This window comes from Myotis brandtii, unplaced genomic scaffold (genome assembly GCF_000412655.1).
Source record: "Myotis brandtii unplaced genomic scaffold, ASM41265v1 scaffold83, whole genome shotgun sequence".
NCBI classification, from domain to species: domain Eukaryota; kingdom Metazoa; phylum Chordata; class Mammalia; order Chiroptera; family Vespertilionidae; genus Myotis; species Myotis brandtii.
Window position 1 is genome coordinate 660,376 of NW_005371371.1, and position 13,781 is coordinate 674,156.

Here is a 13,781-nt window from a genome sequence, read left to right on the forward strand (position 1 = left end):
GGCTGGTATCGAAGAGGCAAATAGACTCGTGTGCTACTTCAGTAAACCCAGGAAGGCTGCAGGGAGGAAAACGTAACAGTAACAATGAGTTATAAAAGGTAGTAAGTGATCAATAATGGAGTGGCATGCCACAGAAAGTCGTGCTCAATCCGAGACTGGAGGATTATTCTAATCCTGGGCCATCCTGGATGCTATCCTATCTACAAAGTCTTCCAATCTTAAGATTTAATCACTCAGGGTTTTTAGATGCCTGGATTCCCTCCTGGACTTGAAGAGAAAAGAAACTCCTTGCTTTAAATCCATTAAATAAGGCACCCCAAAAGCTGCCAGTGTGAACACCTGCTTTAGCCAAACCTCCCCATCACTCTAACTAGGTGCGCCCACTCACCCATCCCTCCACATCTGGGGGAAGCTAGGCAGAACCTGGTGCACAGGTGGCCTCCTGGGAGGGAGGCTGGGTGGCTGGGAGAAAGAGGCAAGAGGGAGACTTTCACTGCATGTGCTCTTTCACATTTGAATTTGGAACCATGTGTATGTATAATCTGTCCAATAATTCCAACCAATCAATAAGAATATCAAGGTAAAGACTAAGTAATATGTTTAAAGCTACATCAATACTGATGCTGTGACACAGGTGTCAAGCAAGGGTGGGGGGGAGATCACCAAGTTCATAGGCCAGCAGCCACCCCTTCAGTCTAGGACAAAGGCAGGTGACTTTTGGAAAGACCCTTTGGATGTGGGCTGACTGCCAACATCCAAAGGGGGACCAACTTGTAATGAGAATGGTAACTTAGAGACCCATCCCCCCCACCTCGACCTCCAGTGAGGGGAAAGGTGCTGAAGGTTGAATCAATCACCAATGGCCCATGAGTTAATCAACTGTGACTAGGTAATGGAGCTTCCATAAAAACCCAAAAGAATGGGGTTCAGAGTTTCCAGGTTGGAGAGCACGTGGAAATTTGGGGATAGTGGTGCCTTGGAGACAGAGCATGGCAACCCCTCACCCTTTCCCCATACCCTGCCCTATGCCTCTCCTCCATCTATTCTATTGGCTGTTCCTGATGTCTACAGAATGCAAATGAATCAGGAGGCTTTGGTTAGAAATAAATAAAGATTTTTACTCAAGGGTCTTAGGGCTTGCAAAATGGAAACACAACTAGGCAATATCCTGAGTGTTTCAAAAAAGAAAGAAAAATAAGAGTTCTTACAGGAAAAATTACATTATTAAAAAGATTCAGTCATGCATTCTTGGCTTCTAGATTGACCTGAGATGATAATCTTCCAGATGTCCGGTGGTCTGGGTCATGGATGTCAGGTGGGCTAAGTATGTGAATATTCTGTTATAAGTCCTTCAGAGGTGATGAGGTTATATATAGGATATACTGTACATATATCTCCAGACATACCTGGAGAGTTCAAAAGTTTAAGTTCCCAGGCTAGTTAAAGCAAGAGTAAACTCATTTCCTCAGGCCTCAGCCTACTTGATTTTAGGAATTTAGCAGCTTGACTATAATGACTCCATTTTCATTTCTGCACTCTTTCCTCACGAAGTTGTATACTTTTATAATAAACTGGTAATCTAGTAAGTAAACTGTTTTCCTGAATTCTGTGAGCTCCTCTAACAAACTCATCAAACCCAAGATCAAGTTGTGAGAACCTCGGATTCATAGCCAGTAGGCAGTCAGAAGCCCAGATGACAACTTGGACTTTTTCAATTGGCATCAGAAGTAGTGGTGATGAGGCAGGCTCTGTTGTGGGACTGCGCCCTTAACCTGTGGGATCTGAAGCTGTCGCCTGGTAGACAGTGTCAGCTTCAGCTGAATTCTTGGTCACCCTGCTGGTGTCGAAGGATTGCTTGAATGTGTGGGGAACACACACACACACACACCCAGTGGATTTGGGTCCAGAACCTACTTTACCTTATGTCTATGCTATGACATCAATGCATTCTAATTTTATGCAGAGAGGAAAAACAACCTGTACTTGGTCTTTAGAGTTACAGTATTAAACCAATTGAGCACCTGTTATATTCTATGAGGTACCTAGGTAAACGGAGGCAAGTGTAGATGCAAATGGTCCACTCAGCCTGCTGCATGAAGGGGATGTGAAGGGCAGTAAGAAATACAAATGGAAAGGTAGACTGCAGTGAAAAGGAGAGCCTTGATGCTTAATACCAGCCTCGGGAGGCTGGTCTGCTCAGGCAGGGGATGCCAGGAGAGGCTGGAAGGAGAAAAATAAGAAACAGCCTTCAACATGGATCTCATCCCCTCCCCCTGGAAGCCTCCTCTCACCCACTCCTGTGTTCCTAAAGCATCTGGACTTGCCTTGACCACCAAAGGCCACATGTATTGGAATCACGGAGGAACCTGTCTGCCCCAGCCTGCGGATTCCTGGCTGCCATCCCAGCCATCCCCAACGGGTCAGCTCCCTGGGAAGGGTGGGCCTCCGAGACTTCTGTAAAAGTCACTGGGTTGAAGCAAGGGTGAGGTTCAAATTATCTACAAGGAATGGCACAGCCACTGCTTAGTAGAAAGGGGCAGGGCCGAAGACTATGCCACAGTCCAGGGCAGAAGCAGCAGGTGCAGGCCTGAGAAGGGCAGTGTGAAATACAGGCGGTCACGGTGGCTGCAGAAGGTGGCATAAAATAAAGGAAACAGCCTAACCGGTTTGGCTCAGTGGATAGAGTGTCGGCCTGCGGACTGAAGGGTCCCAGGTTCAATTCCGGTCAAGGGCATGTACCTTGGTTGCAGGCACATCCCCAGTAGGGGGTGTGTAGGAGGCAGCTGATCGATGTTTCTCTCTCATTGATGTTCCTAACTCTCTATCCTTCTCCCTTCCTCTCTATAAAAAAATCAATAAAATATATTTTAAAAATCAACTTAAAATGAATTTAAGACTTGAACTTAAGACCTGATGATACTATAAAACTCCTACAAGAAAACAGAGGGTAAGCTTCTTGACATTGGTCTTGGCAATAATTTTTTGGACTTGACACCAAAAACAAAAGCAACAAAAGCAAAAATAAACAAGTGTGACTACATTAAACTATAAAGCTTTTGTACAGCAAAGGAAACGATTAACAAAATGAAAAGGGAACCTATGGAATGAGAAAAAAAATTTGTAAACCACATATCCAATAAGGGGTTAATATCCAAAATATACAAGAAGCTCATACACCTCAAAGCAAAAAAAAAATATATTTTAAAAATAAAAATAAAAATAAAGGAAACGGCAACACTTGGATTCAGATTCTGGCCCTGGCAGAATATAGCTGATCTTTGTCCCAGTTTCTGAAACAGGCTTCAAAAGCCTTTGGAATTTCCTGTGTGGCAGGAGTGTCCTTTGTCATTCATAATGAACCCCTTGGACCACACCTCCTTAGGTGACTCAGGTGGGTCCCTGGATGGTTTCAAGGGAGGGGCTGAGCACACATTGATTACAGGTTGGAATTCTTCCCCAACCCTCTGAGGAGGGCAGAGGGGGAGACAGCTCAACCACGTGGCCAATGGCATGCTGAGACCCACGTGAGAAGTGTGGGGAGCTTGCCGATGGGTGAGTGGCCACATCAAGTGCTGGGAAGGTGACAGCCCTGACCCACCCTCAGGGAAAGGGCAGTAATCCTGCACTCCTCCCAGACACCCCCATGCATCGCTTCCATTTGGCTGGTGCCGGCTTGTGTCCTTTATAAAACAAAACTGTAATTGTAAGGATTGCACTTTCCATGAGTTCTGGGAGCCTTTTTTGTAAACTATCAAACCTGAAAGGGTTGCTGAGAACCCTGAATTCATAGCTGGTCAGTCGGAAGTACCGGTGGACCCGAGACTTTGGCTGGTGTCTGCACTGGGGCAGTCTTGTGGGGACTGGGCCCTAACCTGTGGGTGGCTCTGCCTGCCGCGACTCCAGTATCATGTCAGCACGGGGTTGAACTGCGTGACACCTGCTGGTGTCAGAACAGGCTCCACCAGCTATGACACCAGATGCATGACTCTGGGGGTGCAGCCAATTCTCTTAGCCCCACTTTCCTCATTTAAAAATTTCAACCATACCATGTAGGCCATACAACAGGCTTTTCACGGTATTAAATGATACACCCCCACAAAATGCTAAGACGGCAAAGCTACTGGGCAGCCTCCAAGTGGTGGGCTGCCAGAGACACCTGGTTCCTCCACACCCCTGGAAGGCACTGGCTGGCTGGGAGAGGAAACGCAGGTGTATGTCTGTGTAAGTTAACCCAGATGTGAGCCAAATGAATCTTCTCCACAACCCTAGACTTCCGGGTCAAACTGTCCAGGACATTTGAATTAAAATGACTCGAACTATGATCCTATATATGGCAGGATGTCAGCCTGGCCCCTCATCACCTCTCAGGGTCTGAGGCAGGGACAGGTATTGCATCTCTCCCAGCTGCCCCCACATTCTGGATCACCCTCAATCTTTGCCTCTAACTGTTAACTCCTTCTTTTGCTCACATTACTCAAAATTTGGAAAACGGCTTTTTCACCATCACTCATAAGGCAACACAATTTGGGGGGGATCTGGAGATGAGGTAGGCCAAAGGTGGACCTGAGAGTGTTACGATGTTATGATGTCCTTCAGCCCTAACTGACCATGGGACTCACCTCTGGCCCTCCAGCCCACTCTGCCATCTTGTTAGTCCCCGCCCTCAACCCCCTAACCTCCCATTCTCAGGTCACACCCACCATCTTTGGCTTCAAGTCCAAAATTATGGAAAACTTTTAAACAGTGACAGTCACAGTGGGATGCCAGCCTGGTTTCCAGCCTTGATCTCCACTTAAATCCTCTACTCCCCACTCACTCCAATGTGTCCAAACACACATGTGATAAGACTTCTGTCCTCAATCCACAAGGCCATCTCTGTCCAATCTCTCTTTCTGCTTGTTTTCCCTCACAGTAATTTTAAAAGTATTTTAAGTTGTTCTGGGGAGAACCTCTTTATTGATTCAAAAACAAAAATAATAAAATCCCATAATCTTGACACCCAGAGATAATCACTGGCTAACATTTTGTGTATATTGTCCAGATTTTTTTCTATGCATATACTTACATGAATCCATTAAAAGACATCCATACGTGAAACGGGGTCATGTTATATGTATGGCTTGCAATATGCTTTTTTTTTTATCCACATAGTATACACTTCTTTCCACATCAATAAATTTAAATCTATGCCGCCTTTCTAAAGGACTACATAGTTTTTCCTTGTATGAATTTTTAGCAATGTACTTAATCCCCTATTGATAGAGATTTGAATTGCTTTCTTTCCTACAGTAAACAGTGCTGCAAAGAACATCCTATATAATAAAAGGGTAATATGCAAATTGACCCTAATAGCAGAACCACTGGGAATGACTGGTCACTATGACACACACTGACCACCAGGGGGCAGACTCTCAATGCAGGAGCTGCCCCCTGGTGGTCAATGTGCTCCCACAGGGGGAGTTCTGCTCAGCCACAAGCCAGGCTGACGGCTGCCAGGACAGTTCTGGTGGCGGGAGCCTCTCCCACCTCCTCAGTAGCACTAAGGAAGTACGAATGCAGCTTGGGTCTGATCCCCGCTGGCAAGTGGACATCCCCTGAGGGCTCCCGGGCTGCCAGCAGGATGTCTGACTGCCAGCTTAGGCCCGACCCCCCGGGGAACAGGCCTACACCAGCAGGTGGACATCCCTCAAGGGGTCCCAGACTGCGAGAAGGCACAGGCCGGGCTGAAGGACCCCCCTTCCCTCCGAGTGCACAAAATTTTGTGCACCGGGCCTCTAGTTTTAATATAATCATCTTTGTGCATTTGGGCCGTGATTTCTTGAGGTTTAGTCCTTAAAATGAAATGGAAATATATACTTTGCATCAAGAATACATTTGTCTGATTAAATTAATGGGATTATTCCCACAGCTGGCATGTTAATTTAGATTTTAATAGTGTTTCAAAACAAAGTAATAAACAGGAAAATTATATAAGGAAACAATAAAAGGTAGTCTATTTATTTCTATTGCCTCTCTGAAAGTTTATACACCTGAAACAGATGATCATAAAATTACCTAGCTGTGCATCAAAAGGAGACTGAGGCCCACAACTGCGGGCCCCTCCCACCAATTGCCAAGTTAGCACCTAGATACACATAGATACAGTTCAAACTGGCACAGGCTGTAGACGCAATGTCTTCTCTTATGTTAAAACCAATGTCCAAGTTTTAAGCCTCCTTCATCCCATAATACATGATTCTAACAGACCAGCCTTTCATCTATCCGACTCCCGATCGCTGAGGGCTAACTGCACCTCCTCGGAGGACAGTCTTAAGAACCTAAACAGAGGGGCATCTGGCCACAATCCAGAAGTGCTGACCCGACATCTCCCCACTCCCCAAAGCCCACCACACACAGCTTGGAGGTAAGCCCCCCCAACTAAAGGCAGTGTAGGGGTTCTGAACAGGCCTCCTCAAAATATACCGCTTTGGCAGGTGGATTATTTTGAGCTGAAGACAACTGAGACCCTCTCTTTTACCTCTCTCTTAAAGAATGTAAGTAGGGGCCTTGCTCATAATAAGAGTTAACACCAGAAATAACTTTATATACAGAACATTATAAACTTGTTAACTGGAAACATTCACTTTTGGCTGGCTAACAAATACAATTTTATGATCCCAAACAGAAAGCACAATGAACATTGTTAGCCGAAAATGCATTTGAAATGGTTAAAGCTTCAAAAAATCCAGATGCTTTATTATTTACATTGCTGTTGTGCCTTTTTCCAATGGTACAAAGTAATGAGTGCTTCTTACAGAAAAGGCAGAAACAGAGACAAGCACAGAGAATCTCGTGTAGTGAACAAGGCAGGGAAATACAACCTGGTTCACACCTTGAGGGAGGTCATGGCAGCCATTTTTATTTATTATTTTTTTAAAAATATATTTTATTGATTTTTTACAGAGAGGAAGGGAGAGGGATAGAGAGTTAGAAACATCGATGAGTGAGAAACATCGATCAGCTGCCTCCTGCACACCCCCTACTGGGGATGTGCCCGAAACCAAGGTACATGCCCTTGACTGGAATTGAACCTGGGACCCTTGAGTCTGCAGACTGACGCTCTATCCACTAAGCCAAACCGGTCAGGGCATGGCAGCCATTTTTAACACAAACATATTTTTAAATGTTTTAATATACAATAATCTAAAGGCTGTACAACCAGACACACTAAAATCACAAATATTTATAAGAGTATGTGAGGATATTTACTTTCAACACCATTAGGTTTGGTGGTTAAAATGCTGCTTTCTAAATTATGTTTTCTAAAGAATGACATGACCCTCCTGGACAGGAAAGCCAGTATCTCCTCTGGTTTCAAAAGTACATTTTTAAATAAAAGTAGCCAAACAGGTTAGATGTGATTCGGGAGGACCAAGGTACATGCCCTTGACTGGAATTGAACCTGGGACCCTTGAGTCTGCAGACTGACGCTCTATCCACTAAGCCAAACCGGTCAGGGCATGGCAGCCATTTTTAACACAAACATATTTTTAAATGTTTTAATATACAATAATCTAAAGGCTGTACAACCAGACACACTAAAATCACAAATATTTATAAGAGTATGTGAGGATATTTACTTTCAACACCATTAGGTTTGGTGGTTAAAATGCTGCTTTCTAAATTATGTTTTCTAAAGAATGACATGACCCTCCTGGACAGGAAAGCCAGTATCTCCTCTGGTTTCAAAAGTACATTTTTAAATAAAAGTAGCCAAACAGGTTAGATGTGATTCGGGAGGGGAAAAAAATTATTTTAGCTCTGAACTATTCATGTTATCTACTTCACCAGCCTTTTACTACATATAAATGAAACCATAGTTTGCATTTTACATTTTGTCCTGATCATTCAGTTTTTTATACTTGAAAAAATTTCTTCCCCAAATAGAAGAATCTCTGTTCATGGTTCTCATTTCTCACTCACAGAGAATTCCTAGCAGAATTTCTTGTTCCCAGAACGTGCCTGCATCCCCCACAAAGCCCAACACCACCAGGTCTGCTCGTCCATGGACGCCGGGAGCCGAGAAAGCAGAGGGTACGGGCTGACACTACTCCCAGCCATCTCTGAACTATTGCTTTTGTGATTTTACCTTTCTAATGCTTGTGGTTGGTCAGAAGCAGAAAGAGAAAGGGTTGGAAAGTGGGGCAGGGAGAATCATCAACCGTCCATGGCATCCCACCAATACCACCAAAAGGCCTCTCTGACGCGCTAAGATGGCCACGCTCAGTTCCACTGAGTTCCCACCAGCAGAAACGGCGCTGGCTTCCTAGCCCCGGCACCTCCTTTTCGATGCCCCCAGCTGACCACACATCTCCATGCACATTCTAATCACTTAGGGACCAACCCAAGTCACTCAGGAATATCCACAAAGCAGCAGGCAGGGTGCAGATTAACACGTGCAAAACAGCCACACCTGTGCTGAAAGGGCACAGATTAAAGTTGCACTTGAAGAAAGATTAATCTGTAAAGAATTCCCAGAGAATGGGAGATTTCAATCAAGTGTGGAAAGAACAGATGGGACAGTGCTGTGGTGAGGAGAAAAGCAGTCCCGGTGTGGAGGGAATACAGCCAGCACCTTACAAAGCTAAAACACACTGGCCGAGTTCACCAGGAGGATCCTGCCTCTTTCACACATTTAGAGTTGTGCCAACACGTTCTTCTCAGGCAGTTTGGAGCAACCTGAGGGCGCTGGTCCTTTTGGGAGGTTTGGGTCCATAAACATTGCTGCAGGAAACAATCCATGTGTCCACTGACAGATGAATATATAAACAAAACGTGTGGCATACATACAATTATTCAGCTTTAAAATGGAGGGAAATTCTAACACATGGTGTAATACGAATGGACACTGAGGACATTATACTAACTGTAAAAAGCCAGTCACAAAAGGACAAATACTGTATGAATCCATTCATATGCGGTATGTAGACTAGTCAAAATCATGGAGACAGAAAACAGAATGGAGGTTACCAGGGGCCACAGAAGGGGAAATGGGGAGTTAGTATTGAATGGGGACAGAGCTTCAGATTTGCAAGATGAAGAGATCTGGTGATGGATGGTAGTGATGGTTGGACAATAATGTAAATGTATTTAATGCCACTGATTTTTAGATCATAAAATGGCTAAGATTATAAACTTAATGGTATGTATATTTTACCACAATAAAAAATACTGCTGCACAATTATCTATGTCATATAATAGGTTAGAAACTATGGGATAAACATCTTTGAGTGTTCGCATCCATCCTGTTGAAAGGAATTTTAGAGACAGGACAGGGAAGGGGGGGTGGGGTCCATGGGAGAAGAATGCATAGATGAGGGCTTGGAGCCACTAAAAATGTTTATCTTACTTTTACAGAGGATGGAGAAAAGTCACAAGATATGGGGAGGAGGGAAACATACTTTCACAGAGGATAGAGGAATGTTGCAAGATAAGGGGAAGAGAAAGAGAGGAGCACCACGTGAGCTCTGACCTTTGAAACTGATACTATGCAGGAGCGTGACCAATGAGGAAAGCACAGGGGTCCTAAATTAAGGAAGGGTCCAATGAGAAAGGGTCATGAAGAGACAAAGAACTACAGCCTTTGTAAACCTGGAGACAAAGACTCAGCAGAATTAAGATTTTTACATTTTTTCCCCATTAGAGAGAGAGAGAGAGTGGATTTTTCCTATTTGGGGACCCCTCCCCAGGGTGCTCCCCTTTGGGGAACCTGCCCCAGCGAGAATTTGTATATGCTTCCAATAAACTTCCATGTTTTTATTAAAGAAGCCTTTTAGTCTACAAATTTATTCTTCAATTTTGTAGGACAAGGACCCACAAAAAAAACTGCACCCCGAACCCCACGCATCACTGTGGTCAGGAGCTATTTCACCTTCATGTTCTTTTGTGTCTCTGGCAAAGCTTTATTATACAGAATGCTTGTTATGTCATAGAACAGCGGTTCTCAACCTGTGGGTCGCGACCCCTTTGAGGGTCGAATGACCCTTTCACAGGGGTCGCCTAAGACCATCGGAAAACACATATATAATTACATATTGTTTTTGTGATTAATCACTATGCTTTAATTATGTTCAATTTGTAACAATGAAATTGGGGGTCACCACAACATGAGGAACTGTATTAAAGGGTCATGGCATTAGGAAGGTTGAGAACCACTGTCATAGAAGCATACAACATAAGCATAGGATGTGGGGCTAGAAAAGCGGCTTGCCCAAATAAGCGCACGCACACACACACACACACACACACACACCCCTGCTCCTTCCTTCCTGACACCCTGGCCCTGATGCCTTAGAGCTGGGAGAGGGGGAAGGGTTGGGGCTCCTCCAAGGGGCTGTCTCAACCACATCCATCAACAAAGAAAAACCACCACAGCATTTGTCTCTGGATGAGATGGGAATGTTCCTAGTCAAGTGTCAGTGACTCATGAGGGACCCCTAAACCCAGAAGATTCTCCCCATGAATGGGAGATGAGGGCTGGAAAAGGCAGGGGAGACCAGGCATATCATGGAGGAATAAGAGACACCAAGGGGAGAGGAAGTCCGAGAAGAGCCAGAGAACACAACTGGAAGAATGAGATGTAATTAAAACCACATCTCATTTTACTCATCCTCTGTCCTACACCAGCCAGCCTGGCTATCACTTCATCAGCATTCCTGGCTTTCTTTTTCCTCAATTGAGTATATCCAAACTGATATCGGTTTCATTTCATCCTTATCAACAGTTACCTGTCAGCAAAAGATCAAATGGCCAGAATGTGATCTTCCCACAGCTGAATGGGGAATGAAATTTCCACCCTGCCCGAAACAATGGGAGCCTTAGAAGCACAACATTAAACAACAATTAAAAACCCACTAAGGTCTTCTTCTAAAACACAGGCATAATGGCACTTAAAGAAGACTACAAAATTGTCATTTATGCGGTGCACAAATTTTTATTTGAACATGCTCAATAAATAATATGAATCCTTACATCCACAAGAACCATGAAATTTTTAAAAATCACTTCATTTCACAAATATTTGTACAGCTTGGTGAACTGTGTTATATAGTCCTATGCAGACTATTAAAACATGAATTTATTGCTATTAAAAGTACACTGAAATTCCACTGAACTTGTTTTGAACTTTCGAGGCTCTGCTCACATTAACCAAATATGCTTCATTCATGAAATCAGCCAGATGCCAACTGGGGGCCTATTCAAACACTGAGTTCCAAGGTCACCACTGGAAAACCCACCCACTCTGACAGCGTTACAACAGCAAAGGCACAACCCCCAGGGGTGCGTGTTTAACCCCAAGCCCCAGACAAGACTCGATAAGAAACAGCTCTTTGTTATTCTGTTCAACAGACATAAGAAAAGGCAGAAGTGGGCACCATCTGGTCAGAATTGGTCCTCGGCCGGACTGATTTCACTCCAGCCACTGAGTTGCATGTTGGAAATAGGTTTTTAGCCTCAGCTGGTACACTAGGCTGGTCCAGAAAAGGGGGGTCCAAGGAAAAGAGAAGTTGGGACCTGTGACCACCAGTTAATCGACAGCAGCATTTCCAGCGATAAAGACAGGGCCTCTGTTCCAGGACTGTCTGTGGGTATTCCTCTCTTTCTACCCACCTTTTACTGGCCAAACTACAGAACCTAGCTGAGCTTCCTAAGGACGGTTTGTGTGGTGGTGACACAATGAAGGGAAAAGGACCTGCCTGGAGACAGGCCAGCTTCTGCCTCCCTATAGCCTATGTGTGGCCTTGCACTAGTGGCCTGCACATTCGGGGCCTCCCTCTTACCATCTGTAAGCTGGGGGTCTAAATGATGCCACCTAGACAAGAGGACTTCCGGAATCCAGCCTTCACACCCTGACCTCCTGGGAAGCTAAAAAAAACATAGGCATTTCATGCATTTCTGGAGGGTGGGAGGGCATAGGCTTAATGAGGCTGCTATTTACCTGTGGAGACACCGCACTGTTAACTGTTGGGGAGCTACTGACCAAATTCTATGGGAATGTGGATGAAAAAGGGGCCACATTCTGAACCTGAGAAGCTCAGGGGAGGCCTTACAAACTCAGAGACCGAAAGTAACCACACAGGATGGTCTAAACATAAAACTCCGACCTAAAAGTGAGTCATGAAGGGTAGTCATGTCCTAGGTCTGTAGCTTCCTTGACAAAAGTCAACCTTACCTCAGTTAAGCCTGTCCATTGTCTTTTTGCATCTAAGATAATATACCCTTGGAATGTCTAAGTAATCCCCTTTTTCTGGACCCCTCAGGGTAAATCTACCTCAGAACCCATCATTATTATCTTATTCCCCCCAAATAGCATCTCTACTAGTATGTGCTGTAAATGTGAATTAACTATCCTATCTCCAGCAATGTAAAAGAAGCATTTGTCTCTCTGTTTTACTCTGTATCTAATCCCAGAGATTTCCCCACTTTGCTTTCTCCTGACTCCCTAATCTACCACCAATAGATTTCATGTAACCTCCTTACATCTCCTCCTTTGATCGTAATGTATAAAATAAGCTGTAAAACAGTCATTCTCCAGAGCATTTTATCAATCCATTGAGACTTTGTTTCCCAGCAATTGTCATCAGATTGGCTCCAATAAACTCATAAATATTCTCTACAGGTTGAACATTTCTTACATTGACAGGAAGCAGAAACCAACTGCAGGGATTTTCGAGGATCAAGCAGCACTGAGCATGGGGAAAGAAGGATGGAGAAAGCATCTGGAAGCAAACATGGAGAAGCTGCCTGTGATAGCTCTTATTTTGGTTTTTAAGCTGATCGGTAAAATGTCTTGCAATTCACACACTGGGCCATCATTACCAGAGTCAAATGTCCAAGCTCTGTCCAGCTCTCTGTTCCCCAGACATGGCTGGAATGAGAAGCCTCATATTCAGAAAGTTAATGAGGGCTTCTCCCTCCCACCCTCTCCTCACCGGCAGGCTCCAGAACTGAGTCACCAGGGAGGCTCCTTCAGGTTATAATTAGAAAGCAGAGAAAAGATTGGAGGGGACACACGCCGCCTCCCTTTCAGTCTGGTTCACACATTGGGCAGTCTCCCAGTTCCTAGAGATTCCACTCTCTAGTAAATCCAAGTCTGGAATTCCAAAAAGCCACAACTTCCAGCAGCTTCAAAAATGAAAGCGAAACCTATAACCCCTGAAACTTGACCCTCTGACAAGTCATTTATGAGCAAGTTTAGGGGGGGTTCTCCTTTTCCCTTCCTTCTTGTTGTTGTTGGTAGAGTTGAAATTTGATGTAAGTTAGCTTCTTTCTCTCTGGGATTTTAGTTTGAACCGTAACTAACTTAGGACAATTTCCCCTTGACTACTTTAAGTCACTTTTTTAAAACCACAAAATGTTACCGTGATTACTAAATTCCAAATTACAACAGAATAGGAAAGGAAAGTGGCTCTGGATTAAGAAAGAATGTCAAGAGCCCCGGGTCCAACGCCTGCGGTCAACCTGCCCTCCCCACTCCGGGCACTGGCGTCCTTAGACATGCCCCCCTGGTGCGAGGACCAGGTGTGTGAGGGCCACCCGGAGGGGAGATGGGAGGAGATGTGGTAACTGCTGCAGGCCAGCGAGGACTGGGGGTCACATAAACCTGGCCCCCAATTCCGACCTGCTATGGGCCTTGTGGCAGAGTGCTCAGCCTGGCCTGCAGCCTGGCAGGACCAGGGCTCGGGCACCTGGAGGGAAAAGGGACAGTTCTCTAAAAAGCAACGGCACAGTTTATGAAATC

The 13,781-nt window shown here is 44.7% G+C and overlaps 1 long non-coding RNA gene across 1 annotated transcript; it reads right to left on the reverse strand.

Annotated features, from left to right (window-relative positions):
- Positions 1-1,097: 1,097 nt before the first annotated feature.
- On the reverse strand, positions 1,098-4,310 carry LOC106724448. Its single transcript, XR_001360249.1, has 3 exons — positions 3,873-4,310; positions 2,043-2,220; positions 1,098-1,349 (listed from the first exon to the last, which is right to left on the reverse strand). It is a non-coding gene; the product is annotated as an uncharacterized LOC106724448 (long non-coding RNA).
- Positions 4,311-13,781: the final 9,471 nt, after the last annotated feature.